Raw genomic sequence first — 24,176 nt, forward strand, 5'->3', positions numbered from 1 at the left:
GGTGTAATCCTGGACTCCCATCTGTCCTTTCAGCCCCAAATCCAATCACTGTCCAAATCTTGTAGACTTCACCTCCACAATATCTCCAAGATACGTCTGTTCCTAACCTCGGAAACCACTAAGCAACTTATTCACTCCCTTGTTATATCTCGACTATTGTAACCCCCTCCTCATTGACCTACCTAATCACAGGCTATTCCTTCTTCAGTCTATCATGAATGCTACCAGACTCATCCACCTTAACAACCATTCCATATCTGCCATCCCTCTCTGCCAATCCCTCCACTGGTTTCCCATTGCCCAATGAATAAAATTCAAAACATTAACAATAACATATAAAGCCATTTATAACTCTGCTCCAAATTACATCACCAATCTTGTCTCCAAATATCACCCAAACCATCCTCTCCGCTCCTCCCACGACCTCCTGCTCGCTAACTCCCTTGTCTCCACCTCCCATGCTCGTCTCCAGGACTTCTCTAGAGCCTCCCAGGGACATAGATAAGGGGGAGTCAGGGGGGTTCAACCCCCCCCATCCCCAGAGCATCTTGCCAAAAATCAACAGCATGGTGTCCCTACTGTGCTGCTTGTCACTAGTGCCATGTGTGGCCAGCAACAGAGCACGGACACCATGCAGTTAATTTCTGGACTGACCCCAGCGGCAGGCAGAGACCAGTGTTAATTGTCATAAGGGCGGCATGTGTGCACTGCTGGACTGGCCTTTTGAAGCTGGCACTTGACTCACTCAATGCTGTGCTGTCTCTCTCTACACAGTTTACAGTACACACCTCCACTCTGGAGTCTGGACCGGCACTACCCACAGGGCGGTGTGTGCTGAGCCTGTCAGGCTTGGGTTGGGCTGATGGCTGGGATGGGATGGAAGGGAAGAGGTAGCTGTTGGCTGCCTCTGCTAAGTCTGGACTGTGACACTCACAGTGAGTGACTCACTGCCTTCTCACCCCTGTCCAAAGCAGCAGGAGCACTGAGCAGAGCGGGAGCGCCTGTCCTGCCCACCGCCACTCTATTGCCATTAGCTCTCCCTTGCAGTTCCGTTCTGGTTGCCTGTTGCCATGCCAAATGAGCAGAGGGGGAGCGCTTGCCCCATCCGCCACTCTATTGTTATTGGATGCAGTTCAGCTTTTTGCCTTTGGCTTGGGGGAGGAGATTTGCCTTGGTCCTGCACCAGTGCAGAACGCTGCCTGCTATGTGGACGAAGTGCTGGCTGCTGCTCTCCTCTGAGTCCTTTCCAGTCAGTCCAGACTCCAGGTGTGTGTGTCCCTCTTGTGTTCTCCTCAGGGCCAGGCTAGCTTACCACTGCTGTGTGATGCTTCTTAATTTCATTCAGAGTCTAAGAGATTGTGTGGAAAGAAACTGTCAAAGTTGGTGATTGAGGACCAAGGCCAGAATCGCTGTGATTCTCCCCACGATTCCAAATCGTACTGCAATGCTGGAAAAACGCAGCACACATGATGCGTTTGTGTTCCATTCATTTTTAGTGGCATCAAAATGTGCTGTGGTTTTGTTGAGATTGTTAAGCAATTTATTGCACAACAAACACTCCAAAACCACACCGCGTTTTAAGGTGCCACTAAAAGTGAATTGAACACAAGCATGTCACGTGTGTTGCGTTTTGCCATTTCCAGCATTGCAGTGTGATTTGGAATTGTGAGCAGAATCGCGGCAATTCTGCACAGCACACAATCCCAAATCGCTAGAAGTGAACAGCGCCTTAATGACAGTGACTGAGGCTGGGCTGAGTCTTCCAGTGCTGTTGCATTAAGCCCTGGGCCAGTTCGCATCTAACGATTTGAGATCGTGAGTGGAATCTCTGTGATTCTGCCTGTGATTCCAAATCGCACTGCATTGCTGCCAAAGGCAGCACACATGACGTGTTTATGTTTCATTAATTTTTAGTTGCACCAAATCATAGTGTGGTTTTGTTGTGATTGTTAAGCGATTTATCGCACAACAAGCACTCCAAAACCACACTGCATTTGTGGTGCCACTAAAAATGAATGGAGCCTGTCACGTGTGCAGTGTTTTGCCAGCATTGTAGTGCAATTTGGAATTGTGGGCAGAATCACGGTGATTCCAGCCACAATCCTAAATTGCTAGATGTGAACCCCCCCAGAACAAAAAATTATCTATGGCCCTGGAGCCTTCCCCATCCTCTGGAACTCTCTACCACAATCTATCCAACTATAGCCTTCTCTGGCCACTTTTAGGCAATCTCTGAAAACCTGTCTCTTCAGAGAAGCCTATCCCGCCTTCAGCTAATAACCAAATCTTCTATTTATCCTATCAGTCCATCCCCCACAGTTATTACCTTTTGTACCAGCAGCCCCTCCCTTTTAGATTGTAAGCTCCAAGGAGCAGGGCCCTCCTAACCCTGTTGTATTGAATTGTATTGTTGTTGTATTGTCTCCCTTTATATTATAAAGCACTAAGCAAACTGTTGGTGCTATATAAATCCTGTATAATAATAATGGCAGGTGTGTACTGACTTCTATTTAACATGATTTCGAATGTAATTGCTTAATTCTGAACACAGCTACATCCCCAATTATAAAAGGGTGTGCACACTTATGCAACCACATTATTTTTTTTTTTATGTTTACTTCCCTCCTCCTAAAAGATTTCAGTTTGTTTTTCAACTGAGTTGTACAGTTTATAGTTCACATTAAAGGTGGAAAAAGTTCTGAAATGATTTATCTTTGTCTCATTTTTTTACATCACAGAAACCTGACATTTTAACAGGGGTGTATAGACTTTTTATATCCACTGTAACTAACAAACCATCATCTAAAATATATTTGTATATGTGTGTGCTTTAGTTGTTTTTTTAATAGGTAGTTGGATTATTGGATTAATGGAGGTTTGTTTGGTTATTTTACACTATGACATGCTGTTTACAGTCTTTACTTGTTTGTTAAGACTGAATATTTATATACATATTTGGCATGCATGTACCACATGCAACATTTTTCCTTCAGCTGTATTTGCCCATAATATAGGTAAACACCAGTTACACAATACCTACCAAATTATAAATGGGATGTGGGTCTTGGCACCAGAGTTTCCCCAGTGACTACATTTGAGATGTGGAAAAATGATTATGATGGCTGATCATAAAAATGGAATGTGCTTTATTGTAAATTAAATGGGAGAATATCCTAAGGGACACTCAGGGCATAGATTAATTCATAGTTTTCCATATGGTGATATAAAAACATCAAGATCTATATAAGTATGTTGTGCTAGAAGTTGTCTAGTCAGTTTTTAAATTTTAAAGGCTTGCTCTATTCAAAACAAACACCAGTAAATTTATATGAGAGGAGGGGTGGCCACTATAAACATGCTTTACAATAGGGTACTTGTATACAAATTGTAACTTGTGACAAATGTGGTGCCCAACCCCTACCCTTCTCACCAACTCGTGACAAAGGACCAGCCAATCTCACACCGCGCTGTCACTTGCGTAACAATGCCACTCACAGCTGCACCATGCACAAAGATTTTCCAGCTCGCTGTACCACAATATAGGTGCCAGAAGACTGAGAGCGATTGTCACTGGGTTAGGTTAATTACGCAATTAAACCTTCAAACTCTAAACTGCCACCAGATAGCTTTGGGACTATCAACCCTTCACAATGTTAGCAAAAACAAATGTGAACAATAAACGTCTGTAACACACACTGTCACCACAGACAGGTATATTCAGAGGATTGTTATATACATTAGCACTCTTCAGGAGACAGGGATTCTTTAGTTTGCATTAAAAGCCTTAGAGATAATTTTAACACTTTTCAAAATAGGGTTTATTAATGAAAAGATCAATTGGTGCAATTCAAATATTTACAGAAAGGGATGTTACAAAGAAATAAAGAGAACAATAAAGCAACAGAGAAAAAAAAGAAAGGAGTTAAGAAGGCAGAATACTTGCAAAGTCCTTGGTTTTAGCAGAGTCCAATTGACCAAGCAAAAACCTTGCCTTTGCTCTCAAGTCCGTTAAGATGTTTCTTGGTAAATATTAAATCTTAACAAGTCAGTCCCTTTTCTGTGATATCAAAGGAGTGTGGACAGAGAACAACTGACCAATCATCCGGTTTAGGGGATGGGTGGTGGGAGGTCACCAAGTTTATGACCAAGTCCCAACTACAGTTTCATATCAATATTATTAACTTCCAGTATGTGCAGGTTGGTATTCTAGCAACTGGCAGATTAATATTCAGAATTATATTTCGAACCCAGGGATACCAAACACAGCGTACCTTGTCATCAGGGAGGCAGAAGACTGCCTTCTCCCCTTTCGTATGTGCTAGGGTAGGCATGTATGACCTTGATCTATTCGGTATGATATTCCCCATTCAAATATATACCTAATAATAATGTGTCCTGTTCCTGTTGAATTCTATGAATTGTATATGGAATTGTTAGGATATGGAATAGACATATTATGGCACTCTCTGTATTTCTAGAGCTTAAATGGCCTTACACATCATGTGTGACAGCTTGACTGATTTATTGTTTTAGGATAGGACAGAGGAAAGAGTTTTTCATGGTTCCTGGAAACAGACATTCTGCCAAGACTAATTAGCTGTTTACAGCTCTGACCAGGTTTGGACGCTCATCTATTGTATATTAGTTAAGATAAGAGGCTCTTTTGAAGTTTGTTAAAACTTACAGCTACAAATTCCACAGTTTTCAGGAGGAGAAGGGGAGGAAGATCACTGCTCACGAAAACCAAAATGGCTGAGACCTTAACAAGATGGCTGTCGCACACAGCTTCCATGTCCCTATTGCGCCAAATTGTTACATAACCCTCTTCTTCTGCCTATGTAGCCTGCCCTTTGTGTAGTTTTGTACACAAGTATATATTGATTTAACCAATATGTTAAAGCAGAGTTTCTTAACCTTCTTTCAGTCAAGGCACCCTTTAAAATGCAGCACACATTTGAGGCACCCTTTAAAATTCTGCACAATCTTGAGGCACCCATTACAAAATGTAAAAAATGAATAGTTTTACAGACGCAGCAACATCTGCACATGTAGGACACCCAATGTCAGGGGTGATTTATTCTTCCAATGCATATACACGTTTGCACACTGGTACTGACTAGTATTCCTGTGTTTCTTTTTCTTCCTCAATTTCTCTCTTTCACTCTAGCTAGTGTGACCCCAGTGCATACGGAGAGGGACAGGGAAGGGGAAAGCAAGGATGCTGTGCAGGTGCCCGATGTCCATCTTATCAACTGATGACATCATTGGATGTTATGTTGCCAGCGGTTAGAAATTGTAATGATGCACAATGAAAACCTGTGGTTTTGTGTAACTAAAAGGCAGGCTTGATCCACCCGCTGGCTTGTACAATTTTTTTTACCAATTTTTAGACATTTTGTCAAGGCACCCTTGAAGAAACCTGAAGGCACCGAAGGGTGTCTGGGCACCCTGGTTGAAGAAAGCTGTGTTAAAATCTAAAATTAACCATGTACATATCCATTTTGGGGGGATGGTGCAACATATAAACTTGTAACACTTGGAGCTTTGAAATCAGCATGTGGTGTGAGCAAGACTTTGCAAGTATACCATGTTCAGCAAGTATACCATTTTTCAGAATTTAAATGATTAGTTCTTTTTTAAAAATTACAGTTGGGCTTTATGGTAGAAGAAGTAACTCTTTTTTACTTTTACTGAGTAAATAGAGATTATAATAGCATATATCCTTATATACGTGCATTCATCATGTAATCATTGAAATAGCATCCTACTGTAGTCCCTGTGTTGTGGATGTTGTATGCTGCCTTTGCTGAATTATTTAGTGATTCTAAAGGATTTTTTTTAAATAATAAACATGTTATACTTACCTCCTCTGTGCAATGGTTTTGCACAGAGCATCCCAAATCCTGTACCCCCTATTTTCTTTATAAAAAAAAACAATAATAAAACGGTTTATAGAGCACCAAGCACAAAAGTATTGCACCCAAGCACAAATTCCCATCACACATGCTAAAATAAAAAGTTATAAAAATCCCCAAAATAATCTCCATCATGTCTGAAAGACCAACAAGGAGAAGCAGATGATCACATGCAGCTAAAAGAGGGCAAGCAGCTTCTGTGTCCACAGTGAAAAGTGGTGTTTGTGGACATGGTGCATCCTCTGTAGGCAGGGCATGCTTGTCCTTTTTATCCAGTGCTGGCCATGTTATTGAGCCACAACATGCAGAAGAGGTGGAGTGGTTAATTAAGCCATCCTCATCCTCCTCATCCTTTGTCTCCCAGGCTCATACTAGTTTGCTTTCCACCACAGTGGCCAAAGCAGCCTATTCCAAAGGCTCCAGGTTCACAGCTACTCCTTCTGTAGCCCCACCATTATGCACAGAGGAGTCAACTGTATTATTCGAACGTAGTTTCAGTCCCATGCTACTTGAGGATGAGCAGCAATTTCAATGCTCTGATGTTGGTTCCCAGGTTGAGGAAGTGAGTGACGAGAGCCTAGAGAGAGTAGGTGTCAATGATGGACAAGAAATTGGCAGTCATGTTGCCCCAGCCAAAGCATACAGCAGAGTTGGCTCCAGTGATGAGGAGGGAGGGGATGATGAGGTCACTGACTGTACTTAGGTGCCTGAGAGAACAGAGCAGGAAGTGAGGAGGAGGCACAACTCCAACAAGGCAGGATGTCCTCCAGGGGCAGGCGTAAAGTCAGTAACCCTATTGAATCACACAACAGAGTTCCACAGGTGCAGGGCACTGTTGAATCCCCACTGACTTCCAAAAGTTAATTGGTGTGGGCTTTTTTCAACACATGTGCAGCAGACCGCAGCATTGCTGTTTGCAGTCTCTGTCTGAAGTGGATCAAGCGTGGCCAAACAACAGTCACTTAGGCACCACATGCTTGACAAGACATATGATGACCTGCCATGCAGCCCTTTGGCAACAGCACCTGAAAGACCCACATCATAAAAAAATGCAGACTTCTCCCTGTTCCTCATCTGGGATCTCTACTTCTACTATACCTCAATTCTTCTCAACAGCCTCCACTGAGAGGGATGATGGTATAACAATAGGTGCCACAGGTCTTTGCACCCAGTCTGCTAGCAGTACGCCACCTATTGATTTCACCAGGAAAATTTCACTGCCCCAGTTGCTGTACCATAAAAAAAATACTGTCCCACCCATCCACATGCTCAGTGTATAAATGCTAGCTTGGCCAAATTGCTAGTGTTACAACTACTAAAACAATAATGTGAACAGAGAATTCAAAAAAGAAAAGCGGTTACATAAAGGACAATGCGATACTTAAAAAATGCAATCAAAGTACACTTTTATTAGCAAAGTTGCAATATGAGACGATTGAGTTAAGACTGCAAGGTAGCCATCATCTCAAAATTGTACAGTACAAAAAATGATCTAAAACCAAAAAATAAAAAAGAGAGACATCATGGCTAGGCCATAAGTAGTAATTTGCTGTAGAAGCAATGACTCAAAGGTGTTTTGCCTATGCAGCAAAACACATCGGGGTGCACCACCGTGGTGGGGACATATATATATATATATCATGAGACAAACACAATGACGATGCTTATGACCAATAAAAGAATTGAGCTGGTGTGGCCTCTATAATAATGGAAACAGAACCCAATTAGGGAAAGGTCACTGTTGAGAGATAAACTATATACCCATGTGGGTAGGGACAGTCCACATGTGAATAGTATGTCAAAGTAGCAGTGAGTGAAGCACTGAATGCAAGCCAGATAGTATATGGCCAATAAGGCAAATTCCTGAAATCGATAGACACAGCCTCAGAGTATATCATAGAATGGTAAACTTGTAGGCCCACAGTAGGACAGTGGACATCAGCAAATAAAGTCCTGGAAAATTAGTGCCGTATCATCAAGTGAAAAGAAAATTGCAGCTCACTGCCAGCTGGATATAAAGTGTAAAGTCATTATCCTGAGTGATGAATAACTTGTAGGAAGTCCATAAAGCAGACGCTATATAGAGACTTCTGTTGGCAAAACTCTGCCTTCGTGTATATCCAGCGTTTCGCCAGGTGTTAGTAAAATGTGTGACTCACCACCTACTCGATCAGTTGGAGATAGCATGACCTTCTCTTAATTGCTCGGTTCCGTACTCGGAGTCCTAAAGGCTGCCGCCTTATCATGACCTCCGGTGACAAGGCTTCTCTTCCTCGAGAGTACACCGTGATGCTTGGTCTGCACCGGAGAGTAACGTGGTGCTCCGTGTCCCCACAGGGACTGAGTGCATAAGGCTGATGTGCGCTGCCAGCTGTGACATCACTGATGTGTGACGCCAACGCGTTTCGCCGAATGGGAGAGAGGATAGCAGATCTATTCATAGCAGGCAAACTCAGCCCATGCATGTCAATCATATGCTGACTTTTTACCCATTAGTAAATCAATTAAAATGGTCAATATAAACAATCAGTACACTTCAAAGCAACCAAGAGGATAAATAGATTAGTACTTTTGTAGTAAGCAAAAACGAACAGGGGATATTGGCTACTAGTATTAGTCAAATGCAACCAATGGAGTGAGGTATCCTAGATCGGTCAGATTCACCAAAACTTCAATTATGCAAAAAGACCTGGAGATCTAATTCAACATTTAACCCTTTGGGGTGCAAAGTGTCCAACTTATAGATCCAATGTTTTTTACGTTTTAACAATTCCCTATCAAAGTCTCCCCTTCTTAGTGGAAAATTAAGGGCATACAATCCTTTCACTTTAATACCTTCCAGTTTACTGCCATGAAATTTTAAGAAGTGTTGAGCCAGATTACTATCTAGTTCCTTAGACTTGATATCCCTGAAATGTTCACCAATACGTATTTTAAGCTACCTCTTGGTTTTCCCCCACGTAAATTTAATTGCATGGGCATGTCAACATGTAAAGCACTCTAGACATAGAGCAATTAATAAGGCTCTGGATTCTATATTGAACCCTATTCTCTGAATCTGAAATCCTGTCTGTACAGTCAACATATCTACACATCTAGCATTTACCACAACTAAACATTCCTCTTGAACGGGAGGTTAACCAGGTAGTCTGTTCCATAGGATTATAATCAAAGTGGATTAGAAGATCGCCCAGATTTGGCGCTCTTCTTGCCACCATCTGTGGGCGGTCACCTACAATTCTACTAAGTTTTGTACATTGCATAAGTATCCTCCAGTGTTTTTCTAACACCTGTTTAACTTCTTTCCACTGTGTTCCATACTGGGTTATAACCTAACTGGTTGTGAATTATGGCTCTGAGTGTTCACATCACAGTCCTCTTTAGGGGCCAGTAGTGTTTTCCTATCAGTTCCATATGCTCTTTTCCTTGCCTTCCTAATTTGAGAGTGTGAGTATCCTCGTTCCCTAAACCTCTTGTATAGATCTTGTGTCTCCAACTTGAAATCATTAATATCAGAGCAATTTCTGCAACACCACAGGAACTGCCCAAATGGAATACCATTGATTAGAGACCATGGATGATAACTTCCCACCTCGAGTAATGTATTAGCTGCTGTAGGTTTCCGAAAGGTATTCATAACCAATTTACCATTTTCATGTCTAATATTAGGATACAGGAAGGAGATTTTAGACCTATCATAGATATAGGTGAGTTTAATATTCATTACATTGCAATTCAATTATCCTATAAATAGATTCAAATCGCCAAAACTCCCCTTCCAAACAAGGAAAACATCATCAATATATCTCAGCCATATCTGAACATGGGTGAGAAATAGCGATGACTGATAGACGAGCTGCTCTTCCCAATATCCAAGATGCAGGCACGCATATGCTGGGGCTCATGGTGCTCTCATGCTTGTGCCCCTTTTTTTTTGGTAAAAGCAATTGCTAAACTGAAAAAAATTATTTTGCAACGCAAAATCTAAGAGTTCAACAATAAATTAATTTTGTCCGCCCATATCCAGATAGTGCATATCAAGAAAGTAGCAAATAGCTCTGAGTCCACATTCATGAGGAATGGACGTATAAAGGGACTCAACGTCCAATCCTAGCGGAATGAAATCCTCCTCAATAACAATTTCCTGGATTTTAGTCAGGACATCCTTAGTGTCTCTGACATAGGATTTTAGATTAGGGACCATTTCTTTAAGGAAAAGATCAACAACTGCTGCCTGTCCACCTGGTGGACTCTGCCCCCTTCTGTGATATTGCGGAATGTGCTGTACCACAGTGGCAGTTTCCGAAAATAAATTTGTTGTCACATAAGGCCATTCCAGCTCTGTACCATCATGTGGAAGGCAATGCTTTGGCGTCTTTGGACAGGGCAGTCAGCAGCAAGGTCCACATTACTGCTGAAATGTGGTCCAGCAGGCATGGTCAGGGATGTTACATTTCCTTCACGGCGCACTGGGTAACTTTGCTGGCAGCTGGGAAGGATGCAGGACAGGGTTCAGAGCTGGAGCTTGTTCCGCCATTATGCCTCAAAAAGCTTGATTCTGCCACATCTGTCTGCTTCACCCCTTCCTCTTCCTCTATGGCCTCTTCTGCTGAATTCTCACTGAACCAGCAGTGCTTCCTAAGCGTTAAAGGGGCTATGCAAGCAGATGCCATGCAGTGCTTGAGCTAGTCTGTCTAGGGGACAGAAGCCACACCGGGGCAATGGCACCAACCTTCTCTCTGCCCTCTAACAGGGACACTTGCAACATGTTCCATGCTTGGCACACGTCCTGAATTTGATGGTGCAGCATTTCTTGAACAGGTACCCAGGCTTACAAGATCTTCTGAGGCAAACCAGAAAAGTATGTAATCATTTCTAACGGTCATACACGGCCAGTGTTCAGCTGGCTGACATTCAACAGGAATTCAACCTGCTCACCAACGGCCTCATTTGTGACATGTCCACCAGGTGGAACTCAACATTGACAATGCTGCAGAGGCTGCACACATAGCAGAGGGCCATCAATGAGTACCTGTGCAAGAATGGCATAGGGACAGGCTAAGAGGAGCTTGACTTCTCTTGGCGGTGGCAGTGGCTGCTGATAAAGGATGCATGCACTGTACTGTCACCATTTGTGGAGGCCACAAGGATGGTGAACCATGACAAGTTTCTGAGGTGTAAAGCTCTGATGTCTTCTGCTAGCAAATGGTAGGGCCCTTGCTTTTAATGTAGGTTTGAACAGGTTTGAAGTAAATAGCATTCACTTGGTAGGATCCGGTAGATCATATTCTGTAAAGGGCAGATAGGTTAACAGTAATAGCTTCAAACAGGTATCCTCTGATACACAAGGAGGGAAGTGGTGTCTGCAAGCAGTGTCTATACTTCATTAGGGAGAATGTTGGGCTTGCATCCACTCACTAGTCCTCTGTGAGGTGACACAACCAAAATCTGCAGTGGTGGTTCAGTCTTCTGGCAGAGTAGAGTGGCATTGGATCGCCTTCTGACAACCGATCAGGACAGTGGGTAGCGATACTTGTAAGGTGACTAGCAAGTTTTGAATGAAAGCTTTCTACGATCTGCAAGATGTCATATGGACCAAGTCACTGTCTGCCAAGCTATTAGACCGCAAATTAATCTCATTACAACTGGATTAGAGATCACACTTTCAATGCTTAGACTGAGGAAGCAGAACAATCAAAAAAATAATTTAGCTCCATTCAAAAAAATTATTAATAGCTCTGTAATATACTGTGAGAAATGATACGGACTCAACGTATACAGCAGGTTAGGACAGCATAGCCATTATAATACAAGCCTGTACATCTAATCTTGTCAGCCTGCAGACTACAGCTTACAAAACGAATAATTCAGTGTTTTTTCTATTGGAACTGTTATACAAGTCATTTATGCATTATGTCTGATTTATGTTTATAATACCTAAACAAGTGAGACAGAAGGAAGTCTGTGCTCCACGAACAGACACAGAGCTAAGCAACTGATACATTGCTTAGAGACTGGCAGTTAACTCTTTCATTGTCAGCACAATATCACAGCAAAACATTACATTTTCTGTAGGAGCTCAAACACAACAAGAACCAGAGTTCCTTCCAGATCAGGAACTAAGCAGACAAGGTAAGCAACTTAGTTAAACCAACTTGGAAGGCTCAACAGAATTATGAGCCAGAAAAGAACTACTGGTTAATGTTAATCACTTATGGTACAAAATGGTTGATTGCATGTCTTACCTCTCTGAGCCTTCACATGAGGTATTGCAACTAGAAGGCACTCTTAAACAATCCATTGCTACCTATGAGAGTTATAAAAGACTCTCAAATACACTGCTCAAAAAAAATTGGAGTATAGCATCAAGTCAATTAAATTACTGGTATATTGATTTGGTCAGTTATGTAGCAGAGGGGGTTGTTAATCAGTTTCAGCTGCTTTGGTGTTAATGAAAATGACAACAGGTGTATTGGATGGGCAACAATTAGACAACCCCAAATAAGGAATGGTTTTACAGGTGGAGGCCACTGACATTTTTTTCCTTACTCATCTTTTCTGACTGTTTTTCACTAGTTTTGCATTTAGCTAGGGTCAGTGTCACTACTGATAGCATGAGGCGATACCTGGACCCTACAGAGGCTGAACAGGCAGTCCATCTCCTTCAGGATGGCACATCAATACGTAGCATTGCCAGGTTTGCTGTGTCTCCCAGCACAGTCTCAAGAGCATGGAGGAGATCCGAAGAGACACAGTTACTCTAGTAGAGCTCTACAGGGCAGTAGAAGGTCCTTAACTCATTAGCAGGACCGGTATCTGCTCCTTTGTGCAAGGAGGAACAGAATGAGCACTGCCAGAGCCCTACAGAATGACCTCCAGCAGGCCACTGGTGTGAATGTCTCTGACCAAACAATCAGGAACAGACTTCATGAGGGTGGCCTGAGGACCCAACGTCCTCTAGTGAGCCCTGTGCTCACTGCCCAGCACTATAGAGCTCGATTGGCATTTGCCATTGAACACCAGAACTGGCAGGTCTGCCACTGCACCCTGAGAGCAGATGCAGAGTCACAGATGAGAGCAGATTCACCTTGAGCACATGTGACAGACATGAAAGGGGCTGAAGAAGCAGTGGAGAACGTTATGCTGCCTGTAACATCATGCAGCATGACCGTTTTGGTGGTGGGTCAGTGATGGTCTGGGGAGGCATATCCACGGAGGGACACACAGACCTCTACAGGCTAGACGATGGCACCCTGACTGCCATTAGGTATTGGGATGAAATCCTTGGACTTTTGTCAGATCCTACACTGGTGCAGTGGATCCTAGGTTCCTCCTGGTGCATGACAATGCCCAGCCTTATGTGGCAGTTCCTGGAGGTTGAAGGAATTAATACCACTGAATTGCCTCCTTGCTAACCTGACCTAAATCCAATAGAAAACCTCTGGCATATCATGTTTTAGTCCATCCGACTCCACCAGGTTGCACCTCAGACCGTCTAAGAGATCAGTGATGCCCTGGTCCAGATCGGGAAGGAAATACCCCAGGACACCATCCGTCATCTCATTAGGAGCATGCCCCGACGTGGGGGCAATACAAACTACTGAGTACCATTTTGAGTTGTTTCAATTAAATTTCAGCAAAATGGACTAGCCTGCTGCATAATTTTTTCACTTTGATTTTCAGGGTGTCTTTGAATTCAGTCCTCTGTACGTTGATAATTTTCATTTCCATCAAACGATTGGGGCATCCTTACCTTCCTAACACATTACCCAGTCCATATCAGTATAGATATCCAGCATGATATTTTTCCCCATTGAGATCTGATGTGTTTTCAAAGTGTTCCTTTAATTTTTTTGAGCAGTATATATTCTTAAATATACTAACCTCTTAAAGCGGTGCAGAGTCACAGGATAGTCTTCCTCCGTACAGACTTGTTTTTGAACTTAGGAAAAAAACAAAACTCTTTGATAAAAGATGGGGTACATGGCTTTCTAGCCCACTCACAATGACCACTCTCTAGACCAAGGATATGACAAACTGATACACTCTGTTTTCTATAGTGGACTAATTTGTACTTTGTATTGTAGCACCCATAGTAATTACAGATTACATTGTGTGTTTGTTAGTATTGTCTTTATTGTTTTTGTACAATTTATACAAATTTAATAGAACATAGCATAAAAAAGAGTCACGGGAAGTATTAAAGGGATTTGGTGAGCTTAATCAAGACATAGACAAATTAGTACTACAAACAAAGACAAAAGCAAAGGTGAGAATCACACAACTTCATGAATCTAAATCTCATAGCTTGCATCTACGAGACAGTCCCCCAGATCTGCCAAGTCTCTACAATTAAGATCTCCCACTTTCAGTAAACAACTTATTTAAGCCTGTGCAATGCTGAAGCATCTAAAATTCAGGCAGCTTTAGCCAAAAAGAAAAACAGATGAAAGCAGAAGCAGCTTCAACTTGCCAAACCTGATACCCACCTACCCAGTCTCAATTACCTAGATACTGCTTGTGTGGTTAACCCAATAGTCTCCAACTTACCTTATGGTATATAGGAAAAATGGGCAGGAAGAATGTAAATTTTCTTTTTTTCCCTTTTGCTACTTGTGTGAGTTCAATAGGAGAATTGCAGATACTAAGATACTGGTTTCTCTTTTGGGGAGTCCAACCCTCTCGGTCGACCCACTTCAAGGCCTGCAAGAGTATGCATTTCACATAGAGATTGTAGAGGTCCAGTGTCTGTGAAAAGAACTGATATTCTATGTGAACCTACTACATTTCCTGAAAAGAATGATCAGAACAAGAAAATCGAGAACTCAAATTGCCTATGCACCATAAATAACAAGACCATCACGCTAAAGACTGTAAGGCAACTATTAAGTGCACAGAATGCAACAGTGATCACATGCAAGCGCTTTTTCCATTGCAAGACAATCCCACTCTGTTTACAGGTAATCCTCCCACGGCAAAGCATGACAGAGATGTGCACAAACCAAAAAGTGCCTCATACTCTAGTTTTCTCTACATTTCTCTGTGGAGAAGAACTCTTTTATCAGAGTAATAGATCTCTTGCAAGATCAAAGCTTTTTTACCTGTTAACTATAACAGGAGATGCCCTACCATATACGCTGGGTACCAGTGCTGGTATTACAAAAGTTTCAGGCAGGAGAGCCACTAGTGTTGTAAAACTTCAATGATTGATAGTGTAGAAATACCAATGCGCACTCTCATCGAGTGCAACCAGATTCCAACCAACAGAGTGGAGATCCTTGCTCATGCAGCTGCCTCTCACCATACTTACTTGAGCGGAATAGCTGACCACATACCAGCTCTTGGCAGAAATGTGATATTCATTTGCTTCTCAGAAGAGACATCCCAAGGATACATAAAGCTTGCCAACAAATCAATGTGTTATCTAGGCTGGGTCATCATAGGCAATGTCTCTCTGGGTAATGTCAGGCCTTCCACAGTTTCTGCTTTCAAGATACTTGTCCTGCCAAATGGTCACCTACTTCAGATAGCACCCACATCACTACCATGTCAAGGAAAGACTTTGCAGTTAAAACATGCACAACAGTTCTTCACACAAGGCGATAACAAGGCCCTTCATTGCTAGTGTGACAATGTCAGCAATACACTGTTTGACATAACAACTAAAGTCAATAAGCTGGCAGTACAAGGAGTTCCTAAAAACTATCCTAACATTTAATAAACATATTTTTAAGGTAATGCACTAGGCCGGTGCTCACTCTGTTTGTTTTTCTCTATTCAGTATATTTGGACTCCCCCGGTCTTTTGAGGGCAGCAAGGCGTGCATATCCCAAGAATTTCATTATGTGGTCCTAATGACATTGAGTCCATCCCTAAGAGCAGGAGTATCTGGGTTTTCCACTTATACACCTATGTTTGTCCCTAGCATGTTTAATTCCACTTACTGTTGGCTTACTCACTATTCTAAGCATCGACTACTCTTTTGGTAAAATAATACCTTCTAAGATTTGCTGAAGTTTCCTTCTGCTAGTTTGAGGTCATGTCCCCGTGTTCTAGATCTTGGCTTTATATTGAAAATACTGCCCTCCAGAACTTTATCACCCCCCCCATGTATTTAAAGGTTTAAATTATATCTCTCCTTGTTTCATTCAAACTGTACATATTAAGTTCCTGAAGTCTCTCCTGATCTATTTTATCTCTTAGACCTTTCACTACTTTTGTTACCAGTTTCTGGAGTTGTTCTTATTAATATCTCTTTGTAAGTGAGGTCTCCAGGACTGGACACAGTATTCTAAATGAGGTCTAACTCAAGATCTATATAGGAGAATCACAACTTCCTTTCTGTTGTTGGTGACCCCTTTAGTGATGCATCCTAGAATTCTGTTCATTTATCCCACTGCCCTGTCACGCTGCTCGTTTTGCAATCATCTGAAATAAGTACTCCAAAACCTTTTTCTTCTGTAGAGCTGGCCAACACTGTACCACCAATATTGTACTCTTTCAGGGGATTCTTTTTCCATATGTGCACTAGTTTACATTTAGAAACAATGAACTGCAGTTTCCACTGCATTCACCAATTTTCAAGCAATGCCAAATCATTTTCTGTGTTAGACACCTCTTGAGATATCAACCCTATTGCACACCTTTGTATCATCAGCAAAAATAGTATAGAGCCTTGTGGAACACCACTAATGACTGGTCTCTGTTCCGAATTAACACTATTTACAACCACACTATTTACAATCTTTCCTCTAGCCAACTGCATATCTACTGAACCACCCTAGCCTGTACAACTTTTTTTATTAGATCATTATGTGGAACTGTATCAAATGCTTTTCTGAACTCAAGATAGCCTATTGTCCACAGCACCATCCTGGTCCGAAACATAAGACTGTCAAATTAGTCTGGCATGATCTGTCCTCAGTAAAGTCATGCTGATTTGGGTCCAGCAAGTTTTGTGTTTTTAACCACTTGCCTACCGGGCACTTATACCCCCTCTTTACCAGGCCAATTTTCAGCTTTCAGCGCTGTCGCACTTTCATTGACAATTGCGCGGTCATGCAAGATTGTACCCATATGAAATTTTTATCATTTTATTCTCACAAATAGAACTTTCTTTTGGTGGTATTTAATCGCCCCTGTGCACTTTACTTTTTGCGCTATAAACAAAAAAATTGCAAAAAAAACCAAAACATTTTTTCTTTGTTTCGATCATAAAATTTTTCAAACAGGTAATTTTTCTCCTTCATTGATGTGCATTGATGAGGCAGCACTGATGGTCACTGATAGGCGGCACTGATGGGCACTGATAGGTGGCACTGATAGGCAGCACTAATGAGGTGTCACTGATAGGTGGCACTGATTATGGGTACTGATAGACATCACTGATAGGTGTCACTGACTGGCATCACTGCTGGGCATCGACTGGCGGCACTGCTAGGCATTGACTGGCACAACTGCTGGGCACTGACTGGCACAACCGCTGGGCACTGACTGGTGGCACTGACTGGCAGCACTGCATTGATGGGCACTGGTGGGTGGCACTGGTGGGCACAGGTGGGTGGCACTGGTGGGCACAGGTGGGTGGGCACAGGTGGGTGGCACTGCTGGGCACAGGTGGGTGCCACTTCTGGGCACAGGTAGGCGACACTGCTGGGTGGCACTGCTGGGCACAGGTGGGCGGAACTGGTGGGTGGCACTGCTGGGCACCGATCATCAGGGCACTGATCATCAGTGCCCTGATGATCGGTGCCGATCCCTGCTCTGACAACTGCCGGTTCTCGGCGGCACTTTCCTCGCGCTCTGACAGCGTGAGGAAAGTGCAGCCGAGAACCGGCAATTGAATTTCCCGGTGATCAGCGCGTCATTATAAGCAGACATGAGACTCTACCTCTTTTGCTAGTAAATGGAGTGTATGGTTTCATTTAATGTTTATCTAAACTTTTTTTGTTTTGGAGAGACTCATGAGGGGTTAGAATCTCTGTTATTTTGCAAACAGTGTCCCTGCTGGAGAGATTTACTTTTTTTTTACTTATTTGTGGTGGTAACCACTGTCACTAGGACTGGAAGTGAGGGAAAATCCCAAATTCTGAGGTGTCACTAGAACAGGAATAGAGGGGAAGTCTTCAGATGGGGAATTCTTGTTACAACAATTCAACAGTGGATTTCCCCTCACTCTGAAAAGACTTACTTTTACTTCCTGTTGTGTTTCCAGGACAGAAGGTGAAGATAAACCTCCCTAGTTTGACACTAATGTAAAAAAAAAAAAACTGAGAGGTGAGTTGATCCTTCCATACTCTATGCACAATGAATAAAAAAGATGTTTCAGGTTTAGTTACAGTATACTTTAACACATATTTTAATCTATATATTGCTACAAAGCTAAACTAACCATTTGATCAATAATCAGCAAAAATGGGTTGCAATGTGGAGTCTTGACAGACAAAACTTGTTCAATGCATGGTTTGAATTAAAAAAAAAAAGTGGTTGTAAAGGCTAAAATATATATTTTAAAATAACAAACATGTTATACTTGCCTGCCCTGAGCATCTTCTGGGGTCCCCTACTGGTGCTCTAGGCTCCTTCTCATCTGCGTGTGCAACATAGCAAGCTGCTTGCTATGGGGGCGCACATGCAGGCTTCTCCTGAGCCAGGCTGGGTGTATCCATAAACACACACAACGCTGCCCCGCCCCTTAGCACCCATCTCACAGGAATTGATTGACAACAGCAGCCAATGTCTCCCGCTGCTGCCTCTGTGTCCGTAAATGCAGAGAGAGAGGAGAGAACCACTACAGACAGGCACTGCTCTGGATCGAGAGAGCACTCAGGTAAGTAAATTGGGAAGGGGGGGGGGGTTGATACAAATACTGGAACATTTTTCAATAGGATCTACATCGCTTTTATCAGTAAATAGTTAATACTGTGTATGTTATGCATGCAAGCCATACTTGTGGCCTGCAGACTTTGCTTGGGCCACAAGTGCATTGTGGTAATGTACATAGCTGCAATGAACAGTGAAATGTAAACATGCCACAAATATCATGTTAAAATACCACATTACATGTTATAGTATAATTATGGAAAATAGCTCTTCTTACTTGGACAGTGACAACCTTTTTTGTCTCTTCATCATTATCCCCACTTCATTTAACTCACGAAGCAAGCTAAGACAATCTTATTTTTTTTTTCTTGAATCCAATATACAATATAATTCTAGCAACATTTTAGATTTTATACATTGATTACCCTGTTTTCCTAAGAGCTCTGCATACCAGCCAGGTCTCATCATAATGTCTCAGAAAGGGTTTTCATGTCAGTGAAAAACTAACGCTGTGCGCTACAGTTGCTACTTTGGTACTGTTCATAAGAACTGGTGCAATAAACAATACTTTCCAAATTTTTGCATTCAGAAGGCAGGCACTTCTTCTAGTCAGAATATTTTAGAAAACATTTCAATCTCATAAGCAGGGCTGGTGCTAGAGTATCTTGTGCCCTAGGCAAGACCAGCTACTTGCTCCAACCCCCCCCCCCCCCTCCAAATAAAAGTACAAAACTTTAAAAACAGCAGAAAATATTAAATCAACAAAACATTAAACTGCTATATTTCTTTTAATTTGCAAAAATAAGTACCATAAGATACCACCAGCACCAATGTTTAAAATAAAATATATATTGACCAAATATAACTTAACTGTATTAACAAACCAGACAGACAGAAACAAAAAAACACAGTGATCAGCAGCCACCAGCCGACTTGCAGTAAGGGACGGAGTCTGAGAGGAACACTTGAAGTAGCAGCAGCTTAGCTGCTACACTGGCCCCAAACACCCAGCATCTTCCTCTGTCCTTTCTTCCTCCCCCTCTGCTGCCCCTCCCCTCAGCTGAAGGATCATTGATGACGTGGTGGCGTCCCACACGATCAATCAGCATTTGCTCTCCTCATCACAACCATTGTCCACCTCCTCCTCTTGTAACCTCCATGACCAGCCATCCTCCTAGGCTTTGCTCACCTTTGATGGTTCCTGCTGGGAGGCAGAGTCCAGCCTGTGGCTCTCAGAGAGGACAGATGAGCCTCCCAGCACTACACCACTTCCCTCTTGTACACATCGGGCCACGATCATCCTACTCAAAAGGTTAACCCTGCAACCAGAGCACACACCTGCCTATTGATTGGGTCAGCAGTAGAAGAAGGCGGATCCGGCACTGGACATGCCCCATTTGGTCACTAGCTGGCTCCCTGTTATAGCTGGAGGATCCTGTGTGCCAGTGTGTGTACTGGAGATGTACGGACCATTCCTCTGATCAGAGACTGCTGACCACCTGGGGTCCTGGGCTAATGTCATCACTTCCCATCCTAGGGTGAGCCGACACTTCACTGCTACATGGAATACTGTTACACACATATATACATGTGTGTGTGTGTATATATATATATATATATATATATATATATATATATATATATATACAGTTGTGTTCAAAATAATAGCAGTGTGTTGAAAAAAGTGAATAAAGCTCAAAATCCTTCTAAAAGCTTTTATTTCCATACACACAAATGCATTGGGAACACTACACATTCTATTCCAAATAAAAACATGAAGAAAAATATATCAAATTTGTGTTGTTCCTCTAAAAAAAATTGAAGAAAAGTGAATATTAGACTGTTCTAAAAAATAGCAGTTTGTATTCTTCTTTACAAACTCAAACATCCACTATATAAACTGAAAAATGTTTGAAGATTTTGCTTTCCTTTGAATCACTTAATTAATATTTAGTTGTATAAGCACTGTTTCTGAGAACTGCTGTACATCTGTGTTGCATGGAGTCAACCAACTTCTGGCACCTGTAAACAGGTATTCCAGCCCAGGATGATTGGACTTCATTCCACAGTTCTTCTCTATTTCTTGGTTTTGTCTCAGAAACTGCATTTTTTATGTCACCCCACAAGTTTTCTATTGGATTAAGATCCGGGGATTGGGCTGGCCACTCCATAACGTTAATCTTGTTGGTCTGGAACCAAGATGTTGCACGTTTACTGGTGTGTTTGGGGTCGTTGTCTTGTTGGAACACTCATCCACAACCCATTTTCAGTGCCCTGGCTGAGGGAAGAATTTTCTCACCCAAGATTTGACGGTACATTTCCCCGTCCATCGTCCCTTTGATGCAGTGCAGTTGTCCTGTCCCCTTAGCATAAAAACACCCCCAAAGCATAATGTTTCCACCACCATGTTTGACAGTTGGGATGGTGTTCTTGAGGTCATAGGCAGCATTCCTCCTCCTCCAAACACGGCGAGTTGAGTTGATGCCAAAGAGCTTGATTTTGGTCTCATCTAACCACACTTTCAACTAGTCCTCCTCTGCATCATTCAGATGTTCAGTGGCAAACTTCAGACAAGCCTGGACATGTGCTTTCTTGAGCAGAGGGACCTTGCGGGCATTGCAGGATTTCAATCCTTGCTGGCGTAGTGTGTTACCAATTGTTTTCTTGGTGACTGTGATCCCAACTGCTTGGAGATCATTGACAAGATCCTCACGTGTAGTTCTAGGATGATTCCTCACTGTTCTCATGATCATTGACACTCCACGAGGTGAGATCTTGCATGGTGCACCAGAGCTAGGGAGACTGACAGTTGTTTTGTGTTTCTTCCATTTGTGAATGATTGCATGAACTGTTGTCACCTTCTCACCAAGCTGCTTGGCGGTAGTTAGGTACCCCACTCCAGCCTTGTGTAGGTCTACGATCTTGTCCCTGCCATCCTTGGACAGCTCTTTGGTCTTTGCCATGGTGGAGAGTTTGGAATCTGATTGTTTGATTGCTCCTGTGGACAGGTGTCTTTTATACAGGTAACAAAATGAGATAAGCAGCACTCCCTTTAACCTCCCTGGAGGTATTCCTGAGTGTAGCTCGGTTAAAGTTTCAGCACCACAAGCGGTAACCCCGAGCTACACTCGGGAATACCTTGCAGCGGTGCTCCGGGATCTCTTCTGCACTTACCTTGTCCTGCGCTCCCGCAATGTCCGCCCTGCAGTGTCCCTGGCAATGTCCTCCGGCCAATGCCAGCAGCAATCTTCCGGGTTCCATTCCCTGCGACGTCAGGATGTACAAGGACAGAACCAGCGGGAAATTTGAAAATTTTAAAAGTGACATTCACTAAATTCACTAAAATCACATAGTAAACATTACTGTATCAAACCATTTCACATTCATTTTGTCCCTAGTGCTTTGTCCTGTGCCCTGCCTGCATTTTTGCTGTTCTTTCTGCCTTGAAAATGAGAAAAGTCCATGGCGTCCAAAAAGCGTCCCTTTAGGTCAAAAGCGGTTTTAGACCAGCTAGAGAACAGCGATAGTAAATTAGAACTACTTTCAGAATTGAGTGATAATGATTCGTGGGGAAATTCGTCATCAGACACTGAAAACGATTTTGCGACTTTGCTCAGCGATGTGCGAGCTATATTTAAAATTTCAGTGTTTTTGGTTTATATTTTTAAATAAATTTATTATATTATTATTTTTTATGATTATTAAATTATAATTTATGATTTTGTGTTTCAAATTTTAACATACCCGGAATGTTTACTAGACTCTTGTTCGGACAGATTTCAGTGAGTTATTCCTAAAAATTACAGGCCTACAATAAAAAAAACTACATATTTCCATGCAAAAAAATGTACCGCTTTGAGCACAGAAATATGGACATAATCAGACCGCTAGGGAGGTTAAGAGACTGCTACTAATCTCAGCTTGTTACCTGTATGAAAGACACCTGGTAGCCAGAAATCCTGCTGAATGATGGGAATCAAATACTTATTTCCCTCATGAACATGCAAATCAGTGCATAATTTGTTAGACATGCATTTTTTTGAATTTTTTGTTCCTATTCTGTCTCTCAGTGTTACAATACACCTACCATTCGATTTTTAGACTGATCATTTCTTTGTGAGTGGGCAAACATTCAAAATCAGCAGGGGAGCAAATACTTATTTCCTTCACTGTATATATATATATACTAAATGGTCATCAGTGTGGACAGGCTGTGAGACAATTGTGCAGAGTAAAGATACCATCATTCCCTGCACTCTGCAGAGAAATGAAGAATTCACACAAGAGAGTGGCAGCCTGTGCTGCACCCAAGCACCCCTAGATGGCAGTGCGCCATAGGCGGCGGCCTAGTTTGCCTAGTGGCCCTGCCCATAAGATTATATGCATTTAGTATACTGTCAGTCATGGTATTTACCTACTTAACCACTTGCCTACCGGGCACTTTTACCCCCTTTCTGCCCAGGCCAATTTTCAACTTTCAGCGCTGTCGCACTTTGAATGGCTATTGTGCGGTCATGCAACACTGTACCCAAACTAAATTTTTATCATTTTGTGAGACAAATAGATCTTTCTTTTGGTGCTATTTAATCACCACTGGGGTTTTAGAATATATCTGCTCTCCCAGCATCCTCTTGGTTAGCCAGCTCTCTGGTAGTTGTAGTTCAATTAGCACTATATGTATTAGCTATATGACTACAGGTCCCAAGATCATCTGCTGTCAGAAGAACTGGATCCAATCTGCAATCACTGTGGGGGAAAGGATTAATTATAGTCTCATGTGTAAATGGCCCTGAAAGTGACAACTGTATAGCGGTACCTGGCTACATTCATAAACTAATCATGTGCTAGAATCAGTACATACGGTTGCCTGCAAAAGCTTTTTTAAGTTTTTTCTGGTGTGCTGAAATGTAGGGTGTTCAAATATTCAAGTTTAAGCACTTTGCTGCAGTCAGTATTTAGTCCACCTAGTCCTATAAAATACACTATATTGCCAAACGTATTGGTACGCCTGCCTTTACACGCACACAGGGGCAGACTGACAACTCATGGGGCCCCTGGGCAATAGGGGATCATGGGGCCCCTGTGTCTGTGCCCACACTCAAACCACACCCAAAAAAAGCCTATGAAAGGTACCAGGAGCATCTCATGGGGCCCCCTACTGACCCCGGGCCCTCGGGCAGTGCCCGAGTGCTCGAATGGTCAGTCTGCGCCTGCACACACATGAACTTTAATGGCATCCCAGTCTTAGTCCGTAGGATTCTATATTGACGTGGCCCACCCTTTGCACCTACAACGGCTTCAACTCTTCTGGGAAGGCTGTCCACAAGGTTTAGGAGTGTGTCTATGGGAATGTTTGACCATTCATCCAGAAGCGCATTTGTGAGGTCAGGCACTGATGCCGGATGAGAAGGCCTGGTTCGCAGTCTCTGCTCTAATTCA

Source organism: Staurois parvus, unplaced genomic scaffold (genome assembly GCF_062004578.1).
Source record: "Staurois parvus isolate SC_StPar_1 unplaced genomic scaffold, SC_StPar_1.0 ptg000057l, whole genome shotgun sequence".
NCBI classification, from domain to species: Eukaryota; Metazoa; Chordata; class Amphibia; order Anura; family Ranidae; genus Staurois; species Staurois parvus.